Below are 18,639 nucleotides of genomic sequence, written 5' to 3'. Positions count from 1 at the left end.
TTTTTTTCTTACAGTGATCACAGCTTGATGTCAACACAGTTAAGGCATATCCATCTCGCCTGGCTATAAGCCGTATGAATTTTACACAGATCATGCTTAAGATGTTGATCTTCCTAAAACATACTAATGAAATTGTATTCTTAATACTGTGATCTCCTGAAAAAGCTGGACTATGTGTAATATGTCACACATATAATACATGTAATATTCCTGAAGTAGTTTTGTTTTGCTAAGAATAATTTACTTAAGTCTCTAGCAATATTTCAGAGTTACTCAGAAGGCTGAGTTGGCACCAGCTTTTTCCTCACTTAGTTTCATCTTTTGGAAAAGCTAAGTTAGCAAATGATTCCCAGTATGACAAGATTATTTTCTAAGAATATTTCAATTTTTTTTATTTATACTTGTCCCGGAGGATGCAAGCACTTTGATCCTTTGATTCAAATGATGGGAACCAGCTAAAGCAACTGACATAACTGTCATGAAATGAACTAAAAAAAACCAAAAAATGAAAATTTATTTCAGAGCCTTGAGATGAGAAGAGCATCTGAAATATGCTCCAAATAATGGTTAGGGGAAAAAAAAGTATGCAGTGACCTTTTACTGTTTTTATACTATACTCTGGCTTTCTCACATGGACCTACCACAGTGAAATCCACATTCAGGGCTCAAAAACATCACCGCCTTCTCTAATTGGCATTTTATGCCCCCCTCAACCATGTATATTACGGAACAAACCACCATGCTCCCCAAGAGTTGCATGGAAGAGAGCAGAATCTAGAAATGAAGGTACTATTACTGGCTCTTTCATACAGCTACCCCAGTTGTAGCATAATTACTATTTTATAACATCGATAAAATCTTATTTGTTTGGCAAATAAAATGATTTGACAGCTGCCTGAAGAAGTTTGTATTATAACCGAGTATTTATACCAGCACAGGCTAAATTAAACTAGGAAGAATCATCCTTGAATATGCTGTTGACTTTATGCTAGTAATAATTCTTCCTGCAGAAACAGACAGTTATGTTTGCCTAAAATAAAGCATTATACATTAGTTACATGTTACCTACATATGGTAACATATTCTGTACAAATTATTGATTAAATATATAAAGCTTGATTCTCTAAATGGCATAGTATACACATTATCACACTAAATTAAGCATAAACAATTGCTGGTTTCTGGTTTTATTGCAGATAGGTCAGAATAACGCAGCACATCATTTAAAAATAAACTTCTGGTATTTCCAACCAAAGCAGGTATTTATTGGGCTGAAACATTACCAGTCAGATTGTCAAGAGTATAAACGGCAAAAGAAAAGATCTCAGAAACCAAGTTTTTACATTAAGAAGTTACAGAACATCTACATATTTTTAATATTAAAAATAACTCCCAAATATATGTATTTAACATTTTCAAATTAAAATTTATCTATGGTATTCTATGGTACTCCATAAATTGGCCACAGAGTTGGTGACATTTTTTTACATTTCATAATATTATTTAATTTTCAGAAACAACTAATTTGCATACACAAACAGATGGCAGAACGCTGTTTCAGCATTAGTACTGTGCTAGCCACCTATACATAGCTGACTTCTTAGCAAAAACTTGCACAAAAAAAAGATTAAAAGCTTTAGAACCTAAGTATCATTTTCTTGTCATTGGAGGAAAGGCTTATAAATGCTAAACACTTTCTTTGGCTCTTCTTTTACTGTGTGACAGAACATTTTTGGATGCATCCCTGCTCCCTACCCAACTTTGTCTCTTTCTCATACAAATCTTTTATTCTGTTCCTCAGCAAACTGAGAAAGTCTCAGAAGTCAATGAAGAATTTACAGTTTAATTAAAGTCTAAATCTCTGCATTAGCATTGTTTGTGCTTTAGTATTACCTCTGACAAAGCATCACTTCTCCTTAATTCCTTTTCCCCCTCGAGGCTTGACTAAAGAGATCTTATCTACCTATTCTGTGTTTACTGTAGCCTTCTCTCACAAAATCCATTGTTTTTACTTTAACATTCTTCCCTCCTTTTGTTACTAGGGACCATAAACTCTCACTTAAGTCACATTTACCCAAACTTTCTTCAACTTTCATGTTTTCAGTAACTTCCCTATTTTGAATCACATACAGACTCTTTCTCCTATAGATGGCTCCTCCACTTTATATAGCAAAAAGTTGTCAACAGCAAATACACTAAAAAAATTACTGGAAAATATTCTTGTTTTCTCAACAGCTGTCTAATTTGTATCCACTATTACCACTGTGATCTGGGTTCTGTGTGATTTGCTAGCTATCATGAAAGCTTCATCCACCTGGTTTATAGCTATAATAGATTTACGTAATATTTTTCCTTCCATTACTGTTCACAGTCTTAAGAGTTGTAGCTTATTTTGTATGCATCTTGACACACCAAGTGCTGTCCTCTTCTTCCCCACCCCATATTCTATGATAACTAAGTCTTTTTAGACTGACAAAACGTCTCTATAAAAGTGTACAAGTTGCTAAACACAACATACATTTAAATGAGTGGTGTAAGATTTAAATGACTTACAAAGAAGATTAATGCCATTCTATGTCATTGAACCAGGTCTATAAAAATTAGGGCAAATAACTCTGCTCATCAGTAGTGCAAGGGGTCTGGACCTGATAATATCATTACTGTCAATACCCATTTTACAATATTCAGTAATGTAGTAAAGAAAACAGGATTTCCTCAAACCCAAGAAATTGAAGTTTTCCAGTCACCTCACTAACTTTTTTTTTGCTTTTAAAATCATGATAGAACTGATTTACATGTTAGCTATCATATAAGCTAAAGATGGTTTCTTTTACTTTGTTGCAAATTAATCTCGGGAAGAAGAAGTGGAAATATCAGAAAAATAAAAGTATAGCAATTCATGTTTCGTAGGAAGTTTTTATAATGTGTGTACGTAGTAACTATTTACTTAGAGTATTTTTATACTACTGAAGTGATGAATGAATAATAAATACTGTTTTGGCTTTTACAACTACAAAAAAAGCCTCAAAACCAATTAAGTCATCTCCTATCAGAGTGGTTGTCCCAGGATTAAATGATTTTTCTTTGCTTTCCTTGTGGAAATCCATGAATATAGAAGGCACTATAGCCTCTGAAAGTCACTAGTGGCAAGTGATAAGTACAGATTACAAAGTTTTTTGGTAAAACTTAACAATATTCTGTCTCCAGAAGGCAGATAACTATTTTTACACGTTGTGTACAAAGAAATTTTTGATATATTTCAGATCACAATTTAGACACTAACTCAAAGGCTGCAACACTTAAAGCAGGGGCCTGACCCAGGCTAATAAAACATACCATGTCAAGTCAGAAGAGTTTCCCAACTCTGTACAGAAAATGGAGAGAAACAGGCAGCTCTGAAGTGAAGGTTTTAAGAAGAGGTCTGCTTCTCTCTCATCTATAAGGTGCCTCAGTGTTCCTGATCAGGAAACCACCTTGATCCAGCCACAGAAAGTACTGGCAAAGGACTCTCTTTTGCAGATAGGCAGCTGCTGGAAGGAAGCAAGAGGTAGTGGCTGTTGCATCTCAACAGAGTCCTTGAGGTAGTGGCTCAAAGCCCTCCTCAACCTGAGGCAGCTTGAGTCCACTCTCCCTTCTTTAAGGAGAATGCCCTAGCTACTACGGTATTTGCTGTTGCTAATCCCAAACTTCCTCTAAAAACTCTCAATGTTCAAGGGTCAGCGAGACACAGAAAAAGAACAAAGAAGAGAAAATCTGTAGTCTTCAGAGAAGGCAGGAAGATGTGCAATGTCATGGTATCACATGGTAGGTTTTTTTTATTTCCTTTAGCTATATAAGTTATTGCTTGCGAAGTAAACCTCTCAATATTAGGAAATAAAAGAATTTAATTAGCTCATTCAGCATCATTTCAGATTGTTACACATACCGCTGATGCAATCTAAATACATTTTTCTACTGAATTATCTTTTTATTTAGAAAGGAAGAATTAAAGATAGAGGGAAAAGATTGGTTTTGAGACAGATTCAAGTGCCTAAGAATAGTGAGAAGGCACTACTTCTGGCAAAGCTACATATTTCAGCCATTTTTCACTCAGATTAGCACCACAATGATCACCAATGCTGCAGCTACATACTCCCTTTCACCTACACAAGGTTGGCTTCTCTAGCTAGACTACATCTGTGATGCACCACTTAAAATTCTTTAGTAGGATAAAATACCTCCCTTCTGATTTGTGGCCTTTAGCAATCACCTGTCAGGACAATTTAGCTGGCTTAAATTCTTTCACTGATAAACAATATAAGATATTCAGGATTTAGCAAAAACGGCCCTGGAGTACTTCGAGCCCTCTGTACGCAAGTCCTCTGGAGAGCAAGTCCCAGAACCTGCCTGTAGTATCAAACTGGACACCGCAGAAACCACAGTTCTTACTCAGGGCAGCACCACCTGCAAAATTGGCTTTAAAACCCTAAAAAGGGCAATAGAACCCTGTGCTCCAAGCTAGGAGCAAATAATGCACTACTTGCATGATACAAGGCTGCAGGACTATAGTGGACAAGGATACTAAAAAGTATAAGGAGTAAATATAACCAAGTATCATGCAGTAGCAGCCTTATGAATCATGTAACAGAACTAGTTTCCAGCTTTTTCAGCTGTGAAGTGGTCCATAAACATTCGCTTGCTTATCTTCAGGTATGTTCTGGATTAGATGATACTAAAGGTATTCCTGACAATAGGTTATACCAGACTGTGGGAAAACTCATCTTGGGTCAGCGTTACAAGGAGCAGAGCTCTCCTTTTGTGGCTGTGGTGCAGCTGCTTTCCATTCCACCCCTCCTGCTCCTCAGATTACCAGGCAGGAGGACAGGCCTTTAGGTGCACGTACCCTGAAGCAGCCAGAGCACTCCTTGACAGCATGTGCTCGGCAGCTGGTGTCTCGGACATCTCTGAATCTGAAGAGACATACCAACATCTTCACCGGGAAGATTTTCATCTGCCTCTTTAGGATCTTTTAGGAAATTACTTACAGAGACATAGGTTTCAGTAATGTGCTTCACTAAGTTTGTTACTGACAGATACTGCTGACTCAATTTTTAAAGGGTAAAGCCAAAGCTGGGTGGGGCTAAGTTCCTAGCAAGCAAAGGTGAAAATTTCCTTCTTGAGAGCTACACTTCTGGTCTAGCACAGAGGATCATATATGAAACTATGTGCAATTATTTACAAAAGACTACACTACATTAGCAAGCAAATTCAAAGACTATGTTCTAACCTGTAACTACAGGTGGTCAGACAAAACTGGACAGTGGTTGAAGTTACCCTTCCCCTCTCTAGGCACCTCAGGTTGGATATTCTAGGACATACAGAGAAGAGACAGCCCCAGACAAGCCTCATAGTCTAAAGAAGTACTCCAGTGACTTCTGCACCAGTAGTAGAATATAAGTAAACAAGCACTTGATAAACATACTTCACTTTTTGCACTTTTGAAGTAGGTAACGTCTCTAAAAAACCCAAAACCTCAATATTGTCAGTAATGGTTCAATTTGATACAGGGATCTTTCGACTGCTAGCGCTGAAACTGTTGAATAGCATCTAGCTCTTCAACAGCGACCTGTCCCAAACTGAAAACAGCTCCAATGTCTGATATTAAAATTGACAATGACTGGATACCATTCACAACAAAACAAGCTTCACAATTATTTTCATTGCATGTGCTAAAGTCACATGTGCTCATAAAATATCAATAAACTTCAAAAAAATTAAGCTAAGGAGTATTATGAACATTTTCACATCACTTTTGTAATATTTACTTTAGCCAGATAACATATCTTTTTAAAGTTATGGCAAAATATTTCTTTGCTTAGTGAGCAAGCTTAGCTACAGAATGAATTCAACCCATCTATAAATCGAATACTCACACATTGCTTTTCTTAAGTATCTTTTTTAAAAAAAAAGTTAAAACATATTATTTCAGGCTTTTCCATTCATAAACTCAAATCTAACTGGAATATTTCTGCCATCAGTTTCTGGCACATGTATGTGTAATATCAACCAAAGTACAGAAACACGGTGAGATGTTCAGATTCCACAGTAATGATTACCTCAATATAAAGGTCTCAAATACTAAAACAACCTTGTATTTTAAACAAATCTTACCTACTCAGCTGAGTACTAACAGGTGCTCAATACTTACGCAATTTTACGGGAAGTACATACAAAAAAAGTTGAACTTGGTCAAATCTCTTGGCCAAATGATCCCTTGCTCTTTGAATGAACTCAGCATAAGTACTTCAGACAGTGAACACAAGTTCTCTTTACTGATACAAAATATTTTATATTTAGGAAATGATAGCTTCAAGGTCTAAGGTTACTATACATTCCATTGAGCAAGGGTTTTTTTAGTTAAAATTTTAAAAACAGGAATAAAATCTTAGTATGAGTTTTCAGAAGCTTCATACTACCCTATTTCAGCCATTATATTCCAAGCTTTCCTTACTTTTCTGTGAATTCCACCCTATTGCAATAAAGGACCCCGCTCGTCAGAGTAGTAGGCTCCACTGCTAGAAGCGACTCATTTTCCATAGCAATCTTAACATACCTTTTGCCTCACTTTAATTGCACATAAATTACCAAAACCCTTATTCCCTTCCTCTCCCCTAATTTGGAATAACTGTCAGTTTAAACAGAAACACAGATGATATATCGGATCACAATCAGCAAGACATGCTGTTCAGCATCCTCTGACCAAGAGCAAGAACACAGAAAAAATTCTGCAAAGCTGACTTTAAAATCGCCTAGCCACAACAAAAGGTTCCTCTGACCTCAAAAACGTAGAGGCTGATATGTGACACAAAAGCACAGGATTGACTTCTCCTTCCTGCCTACATATCCTGCCAGCCCTGGGGAAAGCCACTGATGCTGATTTCAGGTGAAGAACTCGCACGCAGAAATACATGGTCGATGCATCATTCAGAACAAGTCTTTTTCCTCAAAATGATTCTGTATCTGGAATAAACATTGTTCCAAACACACGATGTGCTATGGAGAATAAGAACTTCAGTTCCTGGATATAATCTAACTTCCCAATGTGAATATAAGTAAACAATCAGGTAGATCTGGTTAACTGGTAGCAAAAAGAGAATATCTCTCATTTTCACCACTGGTAGTAACATGAGTTCAATTGCTCAAATTGAAGGTCACAGTTTTCCTAAATCTGTGTTCTCAGCTCTGAATATTCTTGATATCTACACAGATATCCCACAGAGCTTTTACCTATGACAAGTTCCTGGCCTCAAAGACAACTAACAGTAAATAAAATCCACAACTTTGCATTTCGTTTAAAAATATCTTTTAGAAGGAATGTTAATTCTTAATAGGTTTACCGAACAGCTTCTTACAGATAACAGGAGCGCTTAACCTATCTTTTCTAAGTCATTATTTTGATGTTTTAAATTCTTCTCCAAAATAAACAGTTCAAAACATCAGTCTCTCTCCATCCTGGAGTGTTTTGGCATTCATATTAAGTGTCTCAATTTCACCCTTAGAGTGCCTTGATGTCATCTTACCAGAATCCCTTGTAAGAACTACTGCTTCTTAGTCCAAAATGCTATGATAGAACTAGACCTGTATCAACCTCAGTGAACTCTGTTCTTGCAGAGTACTTGACTACAAAAGCCCAACTCCAGGCAAGATATCTCAAGTATTCCTCCATCGTGACACTGTCATGAAGTCCATACTCACCGATTTAGCTTTAATTACTGCTGTTATTTCTTTACATGGTTTTGACACAGGCCAGTTGGCTGATCTCTACATGATCTTCTTGCGGCATGAACATCTCCTACTTGAGTTTAGACATTTGTGACTTAAAGGAGAGAAGTTTTTGTCACAGTTCTTAGTATGATTAGATTCCCTGGATTATATTCCAGCATGGTCCTAGCTTTCTCTATCCTCAAAATGCAAGTAGATGAATATTCAACGTTATCATCTGCATTAAGTATCATTAAATACTGAGATCAAATAAAATACTTGGCATCACTCCTATTCATCATTTTCTTCTCCATGCAATTTTTCCTCTCGCTATTTCTGTCATCTTCTACCTCAAGTCTATCCTCAGGTTAAATAGCCACATTTCTGAAATATAACAAAAAAAATGTGGATTAAACTAAAACCACAAGCAAAAGTTCCTTACACTTTGGAGCAGCTTATGAGAATTTGGGTTACATGTCTAATCTCAAAGAAGCCAGAAAGTATGTAAACAAACTAGAAAACTTATTTCTATTCCACTGAAAAAGTTTTTAGAGAAAGTGAATTTGGCCTCAAACACCAGCAAGTCCAGGTTGCCTGAGCAGACTTTTAACAATTCTCCACGCAGTCTAAAACAGTTAACAGTGACAGTAATGCTATTTAAGACAACCAAGGGGATTTTTCCTTCTGTAAAAGAGTTCATGCAGCTCAGTGGAAAAGCAGATAGAGGATGGAAATGAAAGCTTTACTTAACTAAACTTTGTTGTTTTTATTTATTTATTTATTTTTATTCTTGTATATTTAATAGAAGCTTTTTAATGGGGTTGTTGTAATAAGTCCCAAACTAATTTATTGCAGAACCCTAAAATCCTTTTCTTAAATATCTAACATTTAGTAGTTAAAAGGATTTAGAAGACCTTACAATGACTGAACCTGAGATGCTTCCCATCAAATATCTAGCTTCAGGCAGGAAAAAAAAAAAAAAAAAAAAAAAAAAAAAATTTATAAGATGAAACTCTCAGGAAATATTCTTATACCCCTTCTTCCTTAGCATCGGTGCCTTAGCCTCAGCCCTGAATCAGCAATAAACCTGTGCTAGTTTGTAAAAGACTGGGATTAGCAATTGAAACTTATAAAACAATTTCCTGCAATAGGTTTAAGTTTGGCTACACACATGTGAACAAAGTGGCAAAGTTCAATGCAAATCATGCTGCCGTTCCATGTAACAGGTAAGCACACAGTACATTTATATATACAAGGAACAGGCAAGGTGTGCATTAAAAGACAAGCACTTGAATGCGTGACAAATTGAGCCCAACTCATCCATGGTATGTTTTCCATTGTTGAGGGAGAGCTAAATCACTTTTAGGAGTTGTGTAGCTTTTTTTAAACAGCAGGCATCTTGACTTACAATAAATTAACACTTTCATGCATCATGCCCTTAAGTAGATTTGAGGTTTCCTTTCCCTCTAAACTGTGTACAACTGACCTTCAGAAATTAAGGCTACCTCTGTATACAGCTAGGGAGCTAAATATGATCAATATGGTTCTTTCTCTGTAAAGACTGATATAATGCAAATCAATTTGCTGTAGAAGACCTCTTGTTGCTAATGGTTTGTGAGAACTTTTATTATGTCATTGTTTTCCAAATACTGTTATGCCAAACAATTAAATAGGAAATTCTCTATACAATCATATTATATATTCCCTATGCACATGCGCATTCATACACTTTTAAAGGTTTTTAATGGCATTCTTGAACTTTCAACCTCTATTTTACTTCATTTCCAAGTTACTATAATTCACATCATGCCTGCAAATATTCCTTGATTGTAATGGCCGTCCATCTTTTATAATGAACTTTTCAGCTAATCAAATGATGAACTATTCCTAGCAAGGCAAAGCAAAGCAGGATCACTGTTGCTGCAAAATCATTGTCAATACAGAAAAGACCAGCACATTTACTTGTTTTCATCAAGCCATAATGCTAATTGTTAATTTATCTGCCCAGTTTAATAAATCAAATTCAAAAGTGGACATTTGGACATAATTACAGTTTAAAAACATACGCCTGAAAAAGTGATAAGCGGTATATACAGATCAAAGGCTTAATGTTTGCTATTTCATGTTGTGTACCTTCCCCCATTTAACTGGAGAAAAATAAACTGGTTTTGCCTTTTTTAAAATGCTACTTCCAGCAATATTATTATGATATTTAACAAAGTAAACAACTTCACAAGCAAAATATACATAAATATGGAGATGAGCTATTCAATTAACCCCAAAGTATGGACAGTTTTGTTCCATGTCTGACAAATTCTTCAACTTCTGCTAAGCTGATCAGTAAAAGCTCAGCTAATTGAATCCATCGATGTGAAAAACCACAGGCTCAAGTCTGTACTGCATACTTCAAGCTGAAGGATTTCTGCTTCAGCCATGGCGGTAATAGTCAGTGGGGTCAGGTCAAAGAGGGTTAAAGTGAGTCAGGATATAGCCAAAGGAATACATCAAACACTGATTTTAAAAGGGCAATTAATCTTAGACAGAAATGCTTCCTGGGGAATGAGATCTCAATCTTAAGAGCACACTACATGATGTAGCAGTAAAAATGTACATATACAAGCTTAGAGAGCTTTCATCCTGTGATCACAAACAGAAGGGGAGTGCTGTTTATCAGAGAAATACAAACCCTTGCTAAAATACTTACATTAGCTTCTTCCGGGCCCTTACTCATTGAAAAATAAATTCTTTAATGAGCAGGCAATAGAGTTTGCACACATGAAATATTTTTTTCTGTACATGTACTGTAAGTTCTTGTGAACAGCTAGTCGATTAAAGTATTTAGAGATCTCTACCACAGTAAAGTTAAAGATTTTAGTCTTGCAAAACTCAGGAAAGAGTGGATAAAGGAGTAATGGAATACCTGAAGGGCTCTTTACACTGAACAGTAACTTTAAAAAAATAAAATAAAGAAAACTAACCCTCCCCACAAAACACCTACCTGTTCAGAGTTAAGATTGGAAGTGAATTTTCATCCGAAGTTAATTTTCATTTTTCCATTCCAAAATACCAAGAGAGTTTGCTTCAAAGCTGACAGATTATCATATAATCTTTATTTTTAAGGAGAGTTTGGCTAGTAACAAGTATTTTTTGTTGTTTTAGAGTTCAGAAAGTATCTTTCCACTTTACAGCAGAAAAGTAGATTCATAAAACTTATAACACATACATACAGCATTTGCAAACAGAATTTGCTAAGTTAGTATCATTAATTAGTTAGCAATATTACTAGGAATCATTAGCTATGTGGACAAAACACTGCAGTTACATAGCTCTGAAATAAGTTACAGCTAATTTTGCTGCATTAGTTTGCAATTTAAAGAGAGCTGGCTTTGCAACCACCCTTCCATCTGAGGATACTGATCCCCAACATCACAAGTGGCAGAATGGCATCTATTTGTGTATCTGGTCCATACATCTGGCTTCTTTGCTTAAATTGCCAGTGAGTAGGAGTTTTCATTAAGAGCCTGGACTTAGTGAAGTTTCCCAAAGTGTAGATACCCGCTGCATTTTGCCATTGTAAGTGTAGTGATGATACCATCAGGAAAAAGGGCAAGGAGCACAAGAGGCATTCAAATCTTCAATGACTATAATACCTCCATGCACATGCCAAGCCACTGCATAAGACTTTGGCTTTGACATAAGGAGAAGTTTTACCTCTATTTTCTTACAAATATTCTCCAAATCGCTACCAGTGCTAAATAAGATAGAAAGCACAATTTATCCACTGAATGTGAAGTTACTGAAATCTCTGATTAAAATGATATTCAAGAAGGGGACAACTACTACTAACAAGTGCTACTGAATCCTTAGAGAAAAGAGTAAGACACAGCAAATAGTGTTTATTAGTGGATTACTCTGCTTTACATAATTGGTAAGGCTGCTACTTTTCTCCTAATTATTTTTTGTAGGTCCTTTAGTTTTGCATGTTCTCTTCTTTTTAGCTCTGTTAAAGGTATAGATATAGCTCATAAAATGGACCAGAACCGACTCTCTGGACCTCAGGGCAAGTGTCAGAGCACAGCTCATGTCTATTCAACTAAATTATCTCCCCTTCCATATTGCTTACTGAGAATAGTCCGCTGACTGTTAATCCATGAACACTAGTCAAATTTTCTGGGAGAGTATTAATTGGCCTAGACCAAAATTATGCCAGAGAACTGCTAATAGTCATACAGCACAAACAACACATGTTCAGCCCTCTTTTATTCACTAGTATAAATAAAAACACTAACACCACAGTGTCTAAATCCAGTTGTGCGCTGCAATGTCCTGGTTGAGAACTTCACACTGCAAGTCTTTACAGAGGTTTACTGCTGTCTCCTGAAAGCTTTGGTAGACCCACTGAAGTCTCCAGTTACACTTGCACCAGTTACAGCACTAAAGGCAGCAGTGATTATACAGCATATGAATGTTAACAGGATGATGACCTCTACCAAAAAAAAAAAAAAAAAAAAAAATTTTGGAGCACACTCACATTTTCTATGGAACTAGTTGTAAAAAATACCCTGTAAGTCAATATACTTTGTGTACCTTAGCTGTTGCTGACATGCTTGTTTCTGTGAGCAAGGATATATGAGAAAGTAGAAGAAAGGTTTTGTTTGGGTTTTTTTCCTGTGAAGTTTTTGATGGCTCAGTCATACTGAGTGACCTCTGTGATCTTCTTGGGACGAGACAGACTGATTTAGATCAGGATTCAAAAAAATCCAATTCTTAACTCTGCTACTGACCTCAGTGTGACCAGGTGCAAGCCACATCACCCCTCTGTGCCTCTAATTTCTCCTTCCTTTTTGTCTCTCTTCAATCATCTTTTGTCTAATTGATAAATTCTGTGAGAACACACTGCAATGTCCGTACAGTGCATAAAAAACCTGAGGTCTCCTCCTAAAACACAAAAAATGCTCCTTTTAAAACTGAAAATTCACCACAACCAAAACATTTTGTCAAGACGCTTTGATTCCAACAGTTTTCCTAAAACTCATATGCACAGCAGATTACTGACAGAAAACTTGCCCAGTTTCTAGTAATTTTCCACAATCTTTTCTTGACTGCCTACATTTTCAGATCCATAGCACTCCATCAGGGATTTGGGGGTACGACACTGATGGTCCCAGGAAGCGCAGCTCTACTGCAGCCCATGAAGCAGATGGCTCTAGGATTAAAAATCCAACCTCTCTTCTGCAGAGAATTTTAGAAGTGCTGGCTTGTGATTTCCAAACAGAATAAGCTAAATTTTGAAAAAGTTATTTTGCTCTGTGGAAGATTTTACTTTCTCCATTTCATACTACGTTAGTAATAGACTTAAATAACTCTTGTGCCTCAATGAAGTCATTGGCCTTCTTACAAATTTAAAGAGAATAGCCTGGAGTCTGATACTAATAAAACTTATTGGGTGGCCAACAGAACAAATTTAGCTGAAGCTGAACAAACTTCCAAAGGCTTGTCCGAGAAACAGGATTATTTCCCTATTTGTTGTACCTCTTCCTACATTCTCCCCTTTTGAATATGAATGCGTGTGCATGCCCAGAAACCACTTCTAAGTCACAAAGAAAAAGCACATTACTCTTGTGATATTAGGAAAGTTGGTGGATGGAAGAGGAAAGACTAGACTAGAATAGACCATTTCAGTTGGAAGGGACCTAAAATGATCATCTAGTCCAACTGGCTGACCAATTCAGGGCTGACCAAAAGTTAAAGCATGTTGTCAAGGGCATTGTCCAAACGCCTCTTAAACACTGGCAGGCTTGGGGCATCAACCACCTCTTCAGGAAGCCTGTTCCAGTGTTTGACCACCCTCTCGGTAAAGAAATGCTTCCTAATGTCCAGTCTGAACCTCCCCTGACGCAGCTTTGAACCATTCCCACACATCCTATCAGTGGATACCAAGCTGTAGAGAGCAATGAGGTCGCCGGTCAGCCTCCTTTTCTCCAAGCTAGACAAGCCCAAAGTCCTCAGCTGCTCCTCGTAGGACATTCCTTCCAGCCCTGTCACCAGCTTTGTTGCCCTCCTCAGGACGCATTCGAGGACCCTCACATCCTTCTTAAATTGTGGGGCCCAGAACTGCACACAGTATTCGAGGTGAGGCCGCCCCAGTGCTGAATACAGCGGGATAATCACCTCTTTTGACCATCTGGTTAGGCTGTGTTTGATGCACCCCAGGATGGGGTTTGCCCTCTTGGGTGCCAGGGCACACGGCTGACTCATATTGAGCCTGCTGTCGACCAGCACCCCCAGATCCCTTTCTGCAGGGCTGCTCTCCAGCCACTCCTCTCCCAATTTACGCTTGTGCCTAGCATTATTCCATCCTAGCTGCAGGGTCCGGCATTTAGACTTGTTAAGTTTCCCATCTGCCACTAGGAAAGGGGCAGAGGGCTCACAATCTACCAAACGGATAATCTTTGTATAGCTGATTGACGTAAAGTTGGAGCAATCCTTAAAACCAAGATATGCTTGCTGTTTCCTGAGAAATTCTATGCAGAAAGATCACAACCAGCCGCAGATCCCCATGTTTTGTCTTTTGACAGCAAGCAAGCCAGAACATTCTGCCTACACAGAAGCCCTGATTATGCAAAGAGCTTTCTTAGAAATGAAGATGGCTAACAAGAAGCCATATAAACAGCACAGCTGCCACACTATTAACTCTCAGATTATTTGCTCCTTTCTGTGTAGTCATGACAAATTAATTCTATATTTATTAACTCTGTGGTCATGACTATTAATTCTGTAATCTCAAGACAACCTCTGGACTTCCACCCCTTTTGATCAAAAAGAACTACTAAATCATAAGGCATGCAATTTTAATACAGAAAAAACAAACAAAAAAAATCTTTCCACTTCAAATTAAAAAAAAAAAAAAGCAAGCAGCTGGGGCAGGTAGGTGTGTGGGTGGGTGTAAAAAAAAAAAAAAAAATCAAAAAAATCGGAAGTCAGACAGATGAAAGGCAGATGCAGAAGGATAATCCAAGCAGATGGCCTGGTTAGGAAAAGATAACAGGCACAAATAATGACTCACACCAGAAAGGAGACGTACATGATGACCTCCTTCAACATGGACAGCACCATTGAGTCAAGAACACAAGGAGGGTGGAATAGCTTAAGTAGTGGTTTGAAGTTCAGTTCTGACCTGCAAGACGACTCTTGTAGCAGAGGAGACAGTGGACTAGAATTCATATCACTCATGAGCTTTTAATCATCTTTTTGTATGCCTGCACACTACAAGACCTCTAACCCTTCACAATACTGTCATATCCATGTGGGCTGAAGGGGTGGCTAATAAACTGCCTCAAACTGACTGGGGCTAGTTATACTTCTAAATGTAGGTGGCTTGGAAAAGTATTTCAACACTGTAACTCCACAGCACTGAAAAGCAGAGACCAGCCTGCAGAGAGCACAAGCAGTCAGACTTACTAGCTAGACATGGGGAGCAAAAGCTTCCTAAGTTTGCTCACCACCAGAGCAGCAAGGACTGGGCTGGTGCTGTGCTGCTCCTCTCCTTGCTGTGCAGCTCCCATGGTAAACCCAGGTCAGGCTAATTCTGACCTCAGACAGACCAAGCCCAGTTATATTTCATGTCAATTCAAAGACATTCACACTGCATACATTTATCTCCTTCTATTGCACTACTTGTCACTTGCATCAAAATTAGGAGCCTACATAGCAAATCTAATATAAATTCAATTTTCTGTTTGACTAATTTACTGGAAGTCAATACTTAGAAAACTGAGGGAGAACAAAAACAATTAATATGTAGTCTCTCATACAATATACATTACAAAAAGCTGAGAGTTAATTGAAAACAGTTGATCCCTAATTTTACAAAATCATTCAGTACAGCAAGTCTTAAGAGAAAAATCCTGGAAGTCTTTTTGATCCTTGTTTTATTTCTGAAAGAATTAATGACACTGCTGTAGAAAGAGGTCAGTTCACACAGCTTTTCTGAATGAACAACAATGCTGTGAAAACTGGGATTGATTGATAGCCTACTGTTTGCGTCATTATGTCCAAATGTTTACCATTTGAGTCTTCAAGGAAGCATGAGACAAAAATCAAAACAAGTTTTATGAAGACTTCAACAACACTGGCAAATTAAAATTGTATCCAGAATTGTTTAGACATGATAGCAGTGGAAGAAAACTGTTTCCTTCTGCATTATACAATTTCTATCTTTGCATTATGCACAGTGTCTTAAATTTCTGGTGTGGAAGAGGAAAGAAGTATTTCCCTCCCCCAGAACAACTCTGTTTTCTATCATTTTAACCCTTTGCCTCTTCAAAGCATTCTGTTGAACTCAACACTGTTTCCTCTTGCAGTTGCTGCTCTGTAGTTATGTAAGATCATACTGTGTTCATCCCCTTCTAGTAAGATGAGTCACCATTTCTAAATGAACTGTTTACAATATTAGGATGTTCTTTTACAGGAACCTCATAAATGTCTACTTAATTTTTTTTTTTTAAATCACTGTGAATTATTCACTTTTTTTCAAATTTGATAAACACTGAAGTTCAGAACTGGTATCACTACTTCTGGAAACAAAGGCCTCTTAACTGGCAACAGGAACACCTATCATCAGATGCATAAAACTGTGGGGAAATGCAGCATGACCTCTCTAGCAGCAACAGATAGATAACACCTAATTTTATTTATCTGTCATAAACAACATTGTTGCTGTAAGCAGGTAGCTTAATCTAACTCATCTCAGTAAGACAGAGGTTATTAGACAGTAGGGAAAAATAGCCATGGTGCTGTCTCCTTCAGGCACAGATAATTAATTTTGTTATTTAGCAGTTTTGGGAAGAATACCCATAAGTAATGTGTTCTACCATATCCACTATGTGACCTTATGCTATATTTGCAGGCAACAGCATGATCTTAACATCTTCTCTTCCTTACCTGCGTAGAAAGTATAACTATGCAGTCAGTCTAAAGAGACCACAGGCAATATCAAGCTTCATCTCAGCCTGTTCCTCCATAATACACTAAATCTTCTCACAAATAGTAATAACTCTTGAGTTATTTAAAAGACCACCTAATTTTCTGGAACTGGAACTACTGCTGACAATTCCACTTTACCACACAAGAACTGTCCAATTAAAGGATCAACTTTTGTCTGTGCAAGTGGCATCCACAAGCATAGGAAAAAAGATCAGACAATGAGTTTACAAGCTGTAGCATGAATAATCAGAATAATCTGATTCTAACCCTGGAGTCCTCATGAATGGGTGTTTCATATTAAAATAAAAAAGACATCTGTCATGAGCTTAGATTCAGAACTACATGATGCACAGTCTATGAGAAGTGAAACAAGGACTTTGGACTGTTGGCTGGAAAGGATTTTTTTTATGATTTCAGGAGTGTAAAATGGTGAATGAAAAGGGGGACACTGGACAATTTTATTCTGGACTTCCCTGAGTAACCAGGACATTAGTCTTCTTGGAGGACATCTGAAAACCAAGAGATCTAAACTGGGAAATGGAAGAATGTTGATAGAGAGGCATGGTCCCTAGGTATCTAAATATTTTAGATTTTTCACATCCAATGGTTCAAAAAATTGTTGGAAAACTCAAGGAAACTGAAGTAGAAGTATAGAAAATGGAATACCACAGGACAAAAGGATGGAAAGCAAGAAGAAACAAGTAAAGCAGAAGTGACAATGACTAACTACTTCCCTGAAAATCTAGATCTATTTCTATGAGGAAATCAGCTAAGGTTTGAAAAACTACAAAAATAGTTATAGAAATTATGGTAAATATAATCAAAGAAGTAGAAGAGCCAATTTTAAAGGATGCAAAAGCAGATATTAAAAGAGTAACAAAGGACAGCAAGAGTTATGTATGACTAGAATAGAGGTATTGAATGAACACGATGCAGGGAAAAGAAAGGGAACAGCTGTAGACCCACTGACACGAAAGAAAATAAGATGGGTCAACACAAGTTGAAAAAAGAACTGAAAAACAAGTGCCACTCTTCCATGATGCTGGGATCAAGATCAGAAATGATTAAACATTGCCCAAAACCTAAACGACTAGCTTGCCTCGGTTTTAAGTATGAGCAACTAGGGAGAAACAAATGTAAAAACAAAACCAAGCACCCCCCCCCCCCGCCCCGACAGGATATGATCACAACGGAGAACTAAACACAGTTTAATATGCTCAAATTGCAGAACTTGCAAAGTCTTACTTTAAAATACTGAAAACTGAAATGAAATCGCACATCTTCTAGTAAGGATTCCCAATAACTCTAGGGGATCAGGAAAAGTAGTCCACAAATAGCAAGTGAAGTATTATCTATACAACCACAGAACTCCCAAGTTTGATTTCAACTGTATGCAGCCTTTAGACAAATTTCAGTAAACAATAATTATGGAAATACAGAAAATAAGTACTAATAAACAGCATAGGTTTATTCATAGTATAACTTCAGACTGAGGCATTTGTCCTTCATTTATGAACTGCTGTGTAACTGATAAATTACAATTTATTATTGCAATAACTAAAAACCAAATAGTAACACGCCCAAAAGAGATTACAGTAGGCTGCAATACAGAGGAAGTGATTACTGGATTAGTTTGTGTCTGAGAATATTCATTTTAATATTTATTAAACATGACAAGTAGGACTTCACTGCTTGCCAAACTTCATGTCAACACAGGAGGATCAGAACAAAGAAAAAAAATTGAAACAAATCAAATGCATCAATATTAAATGCAAGGTGATACACTTTCTGTGATGACTTGGTCTTACTATTTCTGTTGCCACATAACCACAGCTGCTGCCTGTAAAGCAGCTAAATAGGCACCAAGGAAAAAGAAAAACTACTCAGCTAATGAAAAAAATATCTGATTTAACA

General features: G+C 37.2%; 1 protein-coding gene across 3 annotated transcripts in view; it reads right to left on the bottom strand.

Moving 5' to 3' along the window:
- ATG5 (autophagy related 5) overlaps positions 1–18,639 on the bottom strand; it is an 84,722-nt gene that overhangs the window by 2,636 nt on the left and 63,447 nt on the right. The window lies entirely within an intron of this gene.

This window comes from Aquila chrysaetos, chromosome 2, assembly GCF_900496995.4.
Source record: "Aquila chrysaetos chrysaetos chromosome 2, bAquChr1.4, whole genome shotgun sequence".
NCBI lineage: Eukaryota > Metazoa > Chordata > Aves > Accipitriformes > Accipitridae > Aquila > Aquila chrysaetos.
Note: the sequence above shows the minus strand (reverse complement) of the source record. Positions and strands in the feature narration are given on the sequence as shown.